This window comes from Triturus cristatus, chromosome 10, assembly GCF_964204655.1.
Source record: "Triturus cristatus chromosome 10, aTriCri1.1, whole genome shotgun sequence".
In the NCBI taxonomy this organism is placed as follows: Eukaryota; Metazoa; Chordata; class Amphibia; order Caudata; family Salamandridae; genus Triturus; species Triturus cristatus.
Window position 1 is genome coordinate 867352086 of NC_140593.1, and position 11662 is coordinate 867363747.

Sequence of the window (11662 nt, forward strand, 5' to 3'; positions counted from 1 at the left end):
AACAGCAGTAGTAGGGGAGACGAATTTATAACAGTGCCCCTCTGAGCATACATATTAAAATAAACAAAGTATGCCCACACAAACTCTCTGAGCCTTGAAATTGACTCTGCCCAGGACCGCAACTATAGCCAGGACTACAGGAGCTAACCAGCCAAAAGTCCTTACAGATAATCTATATCGGACATACAACTAATGAAAAATTGATTTTTTGGTTGTTTCACATGTAAAATTGATATTTTGTGTATTTTCAAATTCATTGCAATGGTATTTTTGATACTTCACGAAGTCACTGTATAAATGTATATATCTGTCACTGTATATAATAACGTGTCATATGAGATGAAGTAGTGTTCATACTGTCTAAACGAATCAAGCAAATGAAACAAATGTTCCCAATCGCAGTCATTAAATAGACTAGCTGACATAAAAAACGTGTGATTAATGGTGTCAGAGGTATACCAATTATTGTAAAAATCTTTGCAAAAGTCCCCATTCATCTAATGTTCTATGTTAGGAACTGGATAACGCTACGAGTATCTGCCATTCGTGTTGGGTATCACCAAGCGGTTCGATGAGGGAAGCCCTCCCCCACCACCACCCCCATTACTACACCATCTAACCTCTGCAAACATGAAAACACAAGAAAAAACCAAAAGGACCCTTATGATGGCCAACACCCCGACCCTGGGGCAGTCCGACAACGGTCGGCCGCCCAAACATCATGTGAAACAGTTAGTACTAAATGAGGCCCTAACCTAGTACGGCACTCAGCAGGGGTTAGCCTAGAAAGCTTAGAACAGGACGCTCCCACCAACTAGAGTGACCAGCCCCATATATATGGAAGCAGCTCGGGACCTGGAGCAGTCAGCTACGGTTCACCACCCCTCTGAGTAGCACAGTCACCTTAGCTTACCAATTGCATCAAATATTATCGTCCGCAGTGTTAGGCGTCACCACTGGCAGCTTCGCACTGTCGCTGCGGGAAGTGTTGGTTTCATTTTCTTCAGTCACTCTCGAAGAGCCGGCCTCTGGTGCGGGACTCTGACTCTGCATAAGCGCCACCACAGCCTGCAACGCCTCGGCCCTCTCCCTCTCCGTCTGCGATGAGGACTTTTTTTGTAGGTCCCACTACTAGGTCGTCGTCTCTGGCTTTTCCCCAGCTCTGCGGCCTTCCGCATGGCAGATCCAGGGTCCCTGTCCCGTGGTGTCTCACACTTGTAGGCCTCCAACCAGTCCCAGGCGTCTTTAGGACAGTCAAAGTAGTGAGTGTCCCTCTCGAGCATTATACGCAGCCGAGCCGGGAACATCAAAGAATATTGGAGACCTTCCTCTCTCAATACCTTCTTGACCTCTAGATATGAGGCCCGCTTCCTCTGCACCTCCAACATGTAGTCAGGAAAAAGGGAAGCTTTACTGTTGTCCATAGTGAAGGGGCCATCCGCCTTCTGCAGGAAGAGGTCCCTGTCCCGCAAGTGAAGCAGTCGGGCCACCACAAGCCGCAGAGGTCTCCCAGGGGCCAGTGGCTTGACAGGTAATTCCCCTCTCGCTCGCATGCAATTCACATTTTCACAATAATAGTACTAAGCCAGCTCTCTGGAGATCAGAGTCCTGTGCAATGAGTCTAAACGAGTGGTTCCTTCAGCCAATAAGTAACCCTCATCCCGCATAACAATAGGTTTCACAATCACAGGCACAGCAAGTTTATGAAGGGGCACACAAGAAAAATTCCAATACTGACAGTGACAAACGATGAGAAATGTCTGTTTCTATCAGTGTTATATAGCGCTAATTCACACGGAAGGCAATGAAGCGTTTTACATGAGCCCCAGTTACCTTACAAAAAGGAAAGGACAAATTTTTGTTTTGTTAGGCTCCAGGATGAGGTGATTTGTGCAGAATCACAGGATGTTGTGGCAACGTCAAGACTCGAACCCGGTACCCCTGTTGTGTAGCTCCTATAGTACCTATGCAGGACCTGCATGTTTGGATAACCTAAACTGTGGGATTGGTGGCAGACTAACTCTGAGCACCCCCACCACGTATGTTAGCTGGTTTTTGGATTAGCTAGTTCACAGTGTCCCCTCTTATCGGGGAGGGATAAGTTTCTGGCAGCCGCAGAACATGACAACCCTGATCCCTCAAGATCGTGGAAACAATGTACTACTTTTCACTCAGTCACTTGTACTCGTTTAGTTTATCTCAGAGGTACACAGAATAAAAAGTCTGGGCTTTTCAATAAAAGGTTTATTGAACACAGTTGTTATTCTCGTGTAGAATATATGAGCTGTAACAACCATTAGACAGTAGCAGAGATATATGATTAGCAGTATTATGAATATAAACAGATAGTACAGTTCTACCATTGTGCAATTAGCAGGAATAAATACATGAATATAAAATGCATGATAAAATTGCGCGTACTCCTACGATACCTATCTAGATGTACCTAAGTGTACCAAGCATATGAGTAGGTGTAAAAGCCAAGAATCCCTCTAGGATTTAGTTGAACCCCATTACCTGTAGTATGAGAAATGTCGGAGCCCTTCTTGGTCTCGAGTTGGACACCCCACAAGGGATGTTCATACCACTGAAAGCTGAAGCGTCTGCATGCAGGAGCCTCGGCGTCTCTGATCATTGTGTCGCCTGGAAGTCTCGGTTCCCTCTGCCTGATCTTTGCAAGATGTGGTGTATTTAAACCCAGAAGTATGTTTTGTATGGATCATTGTCGGACTGAGGAAGAGGTAGGGGATGAACCTTGTACATAGATATTATGCAGGTGATGTAGTTTCTGCTTCATTTCCAAGAACCCTCATGAATGCTCATACATAATGTATGAGCCCATCGGAGATGTTAAAGGAGGCCTTTGTTCAAGGCAAAACCCTCCTTCTGCACCCAGAACTGAAACTAGATAAGGTTCAATCCTCAGAGCTCGTTATTGTGTATTGTAGGGAACTAATGTAGGTGAAAGATCATGCCTATATTAGGACATCTAGTAATGCCTATATTAGGACCTCTATATAAGACATAACACCCCACCCATTTCCCAAGTCGGGAGCTCTGGCCCTTACGCTCCATCCTCTCCACGTATTTGGACTTTGACTGTATGAAATTCCTATAACCCCACACACGACATAAGCGCATAAGGTAGTAGGTATGTAGACCCCTTCAGTGTGGGCCCAAAATGTAGAACGATCTGGTTGCACTTCCAGAATTCGCTTAACTAGCGGCAGTGCCTGTAGGTCCCCATGGTGGCTTGCAAGTGAACATGTGTGTTTTAGCCGTGACAAAATTAACAATTAGCCATTGACAAGGTGGCCTGCCGGCAATTTTTTCTTAGGTTACATATCACCGAAAAATGCAAGCGAGGGGCCCACTAGTGGCCTGTAGTTATAACATTTTAGCCCCTACCTAGGGGGTTCCTGGCTTGACTGTAAGATGGCTGATCCCCACCGCTTCTCATGAATCCCACCTTTCTGCTGAGTTGCTAGGGTCACCATCTGTTATTTCGCATCAAACCCCAATGCAAGTTTTCATTGAAAGAAAGGCATTGCAAACAAGCTCGGCATTAGCACTCTCAAATAGAACTGCGGTGATAGAGGTTTGAGGGCTGCCTCTGCTTGTGGCGCTTTGATGTGCTCTCAAGTCACACAGCTAATTTGTTTTCTCTTTCATACAGTGATACTGGGGGCAGCCTGAGCACACACTGGCCTCCTGTGTTCTGAGGGGGATTTAATCAGCACGACCGTCTGTGCACCTTCAGTCCCGGAATAAATGTTACTATCACTCTTCAACATAATGGTGGTGTATGTCCCAACCTCTCAGGGTTGGAAGGCTGGCATGGTCTTGCGGAACCGAACTTGTGATCTGAGAGTGACTGTTGATGTCAGTGGTGAGGGGTAAACCCCGCAAACTATCTTGTCTACCTGAGGTTTTTAGGAGGCAGTAGGGGTATTTTTGGGGCCCTACCCTATTACTGTGCCACTGCATCTGACACTGGACTACGAATGCTAACAATCAGAGCTTTTGTCTGGTCTGGCTAATCCACGCTCCCTGTGTATGGGCCTGTGCTGTGTTTGAGACATTCTGCAATGATTTTTTCAGTGGGACTGCTCCAAAGGGTGTTGTATATGCAGAGTTGCCCGTCTTTTTCTCAGTTAGTTTTCCTGGTACCGATGCACAGTGCGCTAGCCACATAGGGAGCAAGGTTGCCATGTCTTGCTTCGCCCAGTTAAGTGAAATGCACCTGTTTGTTTCAGAATAGCGGCAGAGCTATTAACTTGTGTCAACTGAAGCAAACCGCTCTTCCAATGCTGTAGATGCTCTTTTGAGTTGTCGAACATGTTGTTTGTATAGCATTATTAATTGGGCATGAGAAGGAAAACCACATGTCCCCGAAAGTAACAGGGAAACTGGAAACTTCACCCTTGACATGAGAAACTACTTGATTTGTGTTTCCTTTTGCACTCATTATAATGTGACTACCTCAGTTGCATAGAAAGGACTCTTTTGTATTTTTACAGACAGAGTCAGAGTTGGGTTGGCAGATGTCCGAGTTGTAGCCATGAGATATGGTCAATCAGACCCGAAGATAAGACCACTTTCCATTTGCCTGAACGCATTCCGACGGGCCGGCTTTTTCAATAACCACGCGTCGGTGCCTGAGTTCATACTTATTCGTTTTTATGTGCACGTTGATACATTCTGAGCCCAGGTTCTTCACACGAGGTACACAAGGTTCATGAATGAGCCAGAATCTGTATGGTATTATTGAATACTGATCCAGCTTTCAATCTTAGGCGCTATGAGGCCTAGAACGCACTGCACCCTATCCTAAAGAGAGAGGCGGGGAGGCGGGTGCGATTAGAGCGAGGCAATTTTCAGCCACACCTGGATGTAGATAATTGCAGCACAGAATTAAACATCTTGCTAGAACCTACTACACCACACCCCAAGGCCCGCTTCCCACTGTGAACAAGGCAGCTTCCTTCATTTTACACACTCTCTGTCTCACCTTACCGTCCGCAATGCCTGGACCGCTACCTTTGCCTGACCCAACATTTGCAGTCAACTCTTGTAGTTGGTTGTACGCTTCTCGATGTTTCCAGCGCACATCTCCTGCAAATGCGGCTCTCCTCTGCTAGCCGGCTTCGCCACTGGTCATTGCGCCAGCTTAAACCCTCACGGTCCTGTACTGAGCAGCAGCACGAAAATAGGAGACAGAGAGAAAGCCTCCTTCCACACCCTGCTGCTTCAATCATGTGCGCTCACAATCTGCAGCAGTGAGGTCCTGCCTATAAGCCAATTGAGTTACTCCTCCTGCTATTACAGCAGCAACTTTACAGAGGGGTGGTAGGTAAAGTCTGGGGTGATGATGATTTTGAATCTTTGGAGGAGGGGAAATTGATGATGGCTGGGAAAATTTTAAGTTTCTGAAAAAGTCAAACTAAAAACTTGTACAGAGATTATTTTTCACAGGATAATGAAATTGAGGGGGCTTGGTGCAGAAGAAACGCAAAGAATAATCGACAAGATGGGGAGAAGAAGAAAAGGATAACATCTGAACTGAACAATTCTTTAATATCAGGTGAGGTTCATAAAAGTGTGTTTAATAAAAAGCTATGTATTGACCAAAACGTGGGAACTGATGAGAAATATAAAAGTGAGCAATTTTCAAAGGATATTTCAAATCAGGCAGTTAAAGAAGGTTGGTCTAATGCTGATAAAGATAATCTTAAAGAAGGTATTGAAAAAGATAGCAATAATGAATGCAAAGAAACACGTTCAGTGACTTTGAAACATTTACCTTATATGGGTTTGTCTATGCCTTTGGGTTCCCATTTAAGCAAGAATACTAAAGAAAAAACTTGGAGAGGGGATTTCGTAGATGTAGTCAAAAGAGGGAACTAGAGAGGAAGTATGGGAGCTAGCAAAAAGGCAGAGGGTACCTACTAATATTGATTCATGGACTTCAGCATTCCTTATTTTTGCTAGTGTATATTGCGAAAAATTTCCAGAGAGATCTGTGGCAATATTCAAATACTTATACACAATAAGGAAAGCGTAGACGGAATTTGGAGGTTTTGCTTGGCTTCATTACGATGAGGATTTTAGAGCTAGATTGGTACTTATTCCTGAAAAACCATGGGGAGAAGTAGACAATGAGCTCTGGGTTCAGTGGATGTATGCTTCGAGGCCTCCCCCTTCAATGCATACAGCTGGCGAATTGGCGGTAGCTCATTTGCCTTTTCTCTGTAGACCCACCTCCGGGGGGGTATCTGAAATGAATCTCAAGGGGTCGTGTCAGGTGCCTGCTGGAATTTTAACAGGTGTATTGCCAGAAGAACTCTTGCAAATACAAACATGAATGCTCTAGGTGTGGTGGCAAACACACCATATTGCAATGCTTTATTTATTTATTTTTTATTTTGAAGGTTTTATATAGCGCGGACAAGACCCTTGCGGGTATCAGAGCGCTTTACAAGCAGATATAGTAACAAAACGGTTATTACGAGAAATAATTATGTTTCGTCAATACCAAACAATAGTATTACAAGTTATAAACATAGTTCATGTGAATTTGGATAAGAGAATAGATTTCACTTCTTTTCTGAACGATACAATAGATGGATTCAGTCTGGTTTCTGGAGGCAGTGCATTCCAAATCCTGTGAGCAATCCCTGAGAAGGCCCGGTTGTATGTTTTCTTCTTGGAAAATCGTTTTGGTTTCAGTAGAGGGATACTGGCACTTCTGGAGGATCTGTTGCCACAAGAAAGTACCAATTTCTGTGCCAAATCACTCGGAGTATTATGATGTATGGCGATGTGCGTCATACATGCGATTTTTTGTTGAACTCTGGCTTCATAAGGTAGCCAGCTGAGGGGTCTAAGGTCAGGGGAGATGTGACAGTTTCTTATGGAGCCTGTGATGAGTCTAGCAGCTGAGTTGATTGAGGCTCTTAGGGGGGCCGTCGTCGATCTGGGAAGCCCGCAAAGAGAAGCACTCCCATATTCAACTCTTGGGATTACTAGAGCTTGAACTGCAAGTTTGAAGTCATTTGCGGGGAGGAAGGGTTTTAGTCTTCTCAGGTTGTTCATGTGAAAATGTGCTTCTTTTGTTGCGCTGCTAATGTGCTTCTGCATATTTAGATTTTTATCAAGAGTTACTCCCAGTGATTTTGCTGAGTGGATAATAAGAGGTTGGCAGTTGAGTGCTGTTAGGTGTTTCTGCCAACCATGGATGATGGTCGATTGGGTGGGGTTAGCAATAAGGAGGAATTCAGTTTTTAGGATGTTTAGCTTCAGATGGATTTCGGCTGGCCAGGTCTGGGTTTTTTGTAGCGTTATGTTGAGAGATTTGATGTCCTTTAATGAATGGATTTTTAAGTATATTTGTGTATCGCCTGGGTACATGTGATATTGGACATTAGAGGAGCTGAGGATATCGGTGAGTGGTTCCATGAATAGGTTGAAGAGTGTAGGAGAGAGGGAAGATCCTTGCGGGACTCCTAAAGTGACTGGGACGGGATTGGGCAAGGATTGATTAACCTTGAATCTTTGTGATCTATTTTGAAGGAATGAGGAGAACCAGTTTAAAACTGATCCAGATAATCCATTCTGTGCTTTAGGAGATCTAGTAAGTTGTTGTGTTTGACAGTGTCAAAGGCTGAGGATAGGTCAAGCAAGATTAGCAGACAGGCTTCATTTTGATCAAGGATTTTTAGAGCGTCATCTATTATGTGGGTCATGGCTGTTTCAGTGCTGTGCCCTGTGCGAATCTGGATTGGTATTTATTAGGCAGGTTGAAATGGTCAATGTGTTTGCTAAGCTGTGTGTGAGCACATTTTTCAAAGAGTTTGGCCAGAGTAGGGATGTTGGATATTGGGCAGTAGTTATTTAAGTCCGATGTGTCGGACGCTGACTTCCTTAAGATGGGGGATACCAGCCCAGATTTAAGGATATCTGGGATGATTTCTTGCAGGAGAGAGGTATTTATAATCTTGGTCCATAGAGGCAGTTACAGTGGAATGAAGTCTTTTATGTAGTTTGTGGGAAGGGGGTATGTAAAGCGGTTGGAGGGATTCAGAGATGTGAGCATTTTTGATATAGCGTCTTCACTGTATGTAGTGAAGGAGGACCATGAGGCATTGCTTTTGAGGTCAAACTTAGGGGAGCATATAGGTTGGGCTCCTGGAGGGGGGGATGAAGTGTCCATGTGAATGTCAGAATGGGTTGTTAAGTCGTTGAGCAGGTCTGTCTTCAACGTGAAGAATGAGACAAATTCTTTGCAATTGGGTAGTAAGTCTGGGTTAGTTTGGGTGAGTGAGGTACGCCCTTATATTGCGTTTTGATTAGTTCAAATAGTTTTTTGGGGCGGTTCTTGGTTTGGTCGAATTGATTACTGAAAAAGATTGCTTTTGATTGTCTGATCTTTCTGTAGCAGGAGTTTCTCGTGGTTCTTAGCAACTTGAGGTGATCTGAAGAAGGCGCTGACCTCCATCGTCGTTCGATTAATCTAAGGGATCTTCTGTCCTTGTTAAGTCTACCATCGTACCATGGTTTAGAATCTTTTGTGGAGGCTCTTTTCAGTAGTAAGGGAGCAACTTTGCCTAGGACCTTGTTATTGGAGCAGAAGTAGTGATCAGTCAGATCTTGCACATCGGATAGACCTTCGGGGGAAGCAGGATGTTAGGGCTGGAGTTTGTGACTAGATCTGCACCGACATTTTTTAGGTTTCTCTTCCATATTTTGGGTCTTGTGGGTTGGGCAGAGTAAGGTTTTACTGATTCATTGATGAAGAAAGTGATGATGTGGTGGTCACACCAATCACAGGGGAGGATTTTTACGAGCTGAATGGCTTCAACTTTGGAGATGACTAAATCTAGAATTGAGCCTTTATCATGTGTGGGGCTGTTACAGATTTGGGTGAGGTCAGGGTCTGAGAGGATAGTTTTGAGGCTGATGACTGCTGAATCATAAGGTTATTCCAGTGGAGGTTGAGGTCTCCGAGGAATATTTGAGTATTTTGTTGTCCAGTATTTGTGGATATAATATCCATAAGATGTTTGATAAAGGTGAGGTTACCCCCTGGGGGGTGGTAAAATGTGTGCAGTGAGCGCAATGGTTTGTTATTACTCGTGATGTCTAGGCACAGGTATTCACAAGAGGATAGTACCAGTGAGTGCGAGCAGTTCACGGAGAGATTGTTCTGATGTATGCAAGCGATACCTGGTCTATCAGTTCTGTCTAGTCTGGTGATGTTATGGTTTGGAGGTACCAATATGTCAAGGATGGGCATAGATGATTCATTTAACCATGTTTCGGTCAGGATTAGTAGGTCAGGTTCATGAGTGAGTATGAGGTCAGCTATAGCCGCTGAATGTCTTGCGGACGATCTACAGTTTAGCAGTATACATTTAAGATGCGGCTTTATGGAGTTTGAGTTGGGTTGTGTGAGGGAGACTCGCATCAGGTTGTTTTCAACTATACCTCTAGAATTGTGTTTTGACATTCTGTGAGTATTGGTGGGGATGGTTTGAATGAGGGAATGTGTAGGAAGTATGTCTGAGTGCCTTGTGTTAGGGGTGAATTTCAGAAGATCATAGGAGCTAAGTAGGGAGAATATGTCTATATCCGATAAGGGATTTTTCCTTCGGACAGGACAGGTTAAGGCATTAGGGTATGGTACTGTTCTCCACCTTAGGGGCTGATGTTTCTGAGGGTGTGCGGGTAGCTGTAGGGAGAGTTTGGATTAGGTACTGTGGAGGTTGGTCTTGGATTCTTGTTCAAATAGTTTGATCTTGGGTTGAAGAATAATCAGGTCGCGTATGGTTTGGAAGTCCTCTTCGACTTGTTGAAGTGATAATAATATCTCATCAAGTCTGTGGTCTGGTGTGGCTGGTAATGTGTTTAATGCAAATACAAAATAGGTCGCACACTGCTCGTCATACCAGCAAATAGCCCCATAGAACTCTGGATAATGTAGTGGCAGTGGTGAGTACGCCTATGCCACGAGTATGTCACTATTATGCCATCCTTGGACACAAGTTTCGAGGTAATTGCCTCTCGTCAGCAGGGAGCAGGTAAGTATGTGGGGTGCCGAATAGACTGCCAAAATATCAAAGGTATAGTACCTCTCACGGCGCGCAGGAGCGGAATTAAGGCTCGTCAGCCCGAGTCGCTCGAGAGAGCTTAAATGCAAATACAAAATAGGTCGCACACTGCTCGTCATACCAGCAAATAGCCCCATAGAACTCTGGATAATGTAGTGGCAGCGGTGAGTACGCCTATGCCACGAGTATGTCACTATTATGCCATCCCTGGACACGTGTTTCGAGGTAATTGCCTCTCGTCAGCAGGGAGCAGGTAAGTATGTGGGGTGCCGAATAGACTGCCAAAATATCAAAGGAATAGTACCTCTCACGGCGCGCAGGTGCGGAACCAAGGCTCGTCAGCCCGAGTCGCTCGAGAGAGCTTAAATGCAAATACAAAATAGGTCGCACACTGCTCGTCATACCAGCAAATAGCCCCATAGAACTCTGGATAATGTAGTGGCAGCGGTGAGTACGCCTATGCCACGAGTATGTCACGATTATGCCATCCCTGGACACGTGTTTCGAGGTAATTGCCTCTCGTCAGCAGGGAGCAGGTAAGTATGTGGGGTGCCGAATAGACTGCCAAAATATCAAAGGTATAGTACCTCTCACGGCGCGCAGGTGCGGAACCAAGGCTCGTCAGCCCGAGTCGCTCGAGAGAGCTTAAATGCAAATACAAAATAGGTCGCACACTGCTCGTCATACCAGCAAATAGCCCCATAGAACTCTGGATAATGTAGTGGCAGCGGTGAGTGCGCCTATGCCACGAGTATGTAACTATTATGTCATCCCTGGACACGTGTTTCGAGGTAATTGCCTCTCGTCAGCAGGGAGCAGGTAAGTATGTGGGGTGCCGAATAGACTGCCAAAATATCAAAGGTATAGTACCTCTCACGGCGCGCAGGTGCGGAACCAAGGCTCGTCAGCCCGAGTCGCTCGAGAGAGCTTAAATGCAAATACAAAATCGGTCGCACACTGCTCGTCATACCAGCAAATAGCCCCATAGAACTCTGGATAATGTAGTGGCAGCGGTGAGTACGCCTATGCCACGAGTATGTCACTATTATGCCATCCCTGGACACGTGTTTCGAGGTAATTGCCTCTCGTCAGCAGGGAGCACGTAAGTATGTGGGGTGCCGAATAGACTGCCAAAATATCAAAGGTATAGTACCTCTCACGGCGCGCAGGTGCGGAACCAAGGCTCGTCAGCCCGAGTCGCTCGAGAGAGCTTAAATGCAAATACAAAATAGGTCGGACACTGCTCGTCATACCAGCAAATAGCCCCATAGAACTCTGGATAATGTAGTGGCAGCGGTGAGTACGCCTATGCCACGAGTATGTAACTATTATGCCATCCCTGGACACGTGTTTCGAGGTAATTGCCTCTCGTCAGGAAGGAGCAGGTAAGTATGTGGGGTGCCAAATAGACTGCCAAAATATCAAAGGAATAGTACCTCTCACGGCGCGCAGGTGCGGAACCAAGGCTCGTCAGCCCGAGTCGCTCGAGAGAGCTTAAATGCAAATACAAAATAGGTCGCACACTGCTCGTCATACCAGCAAATAGCCCCATA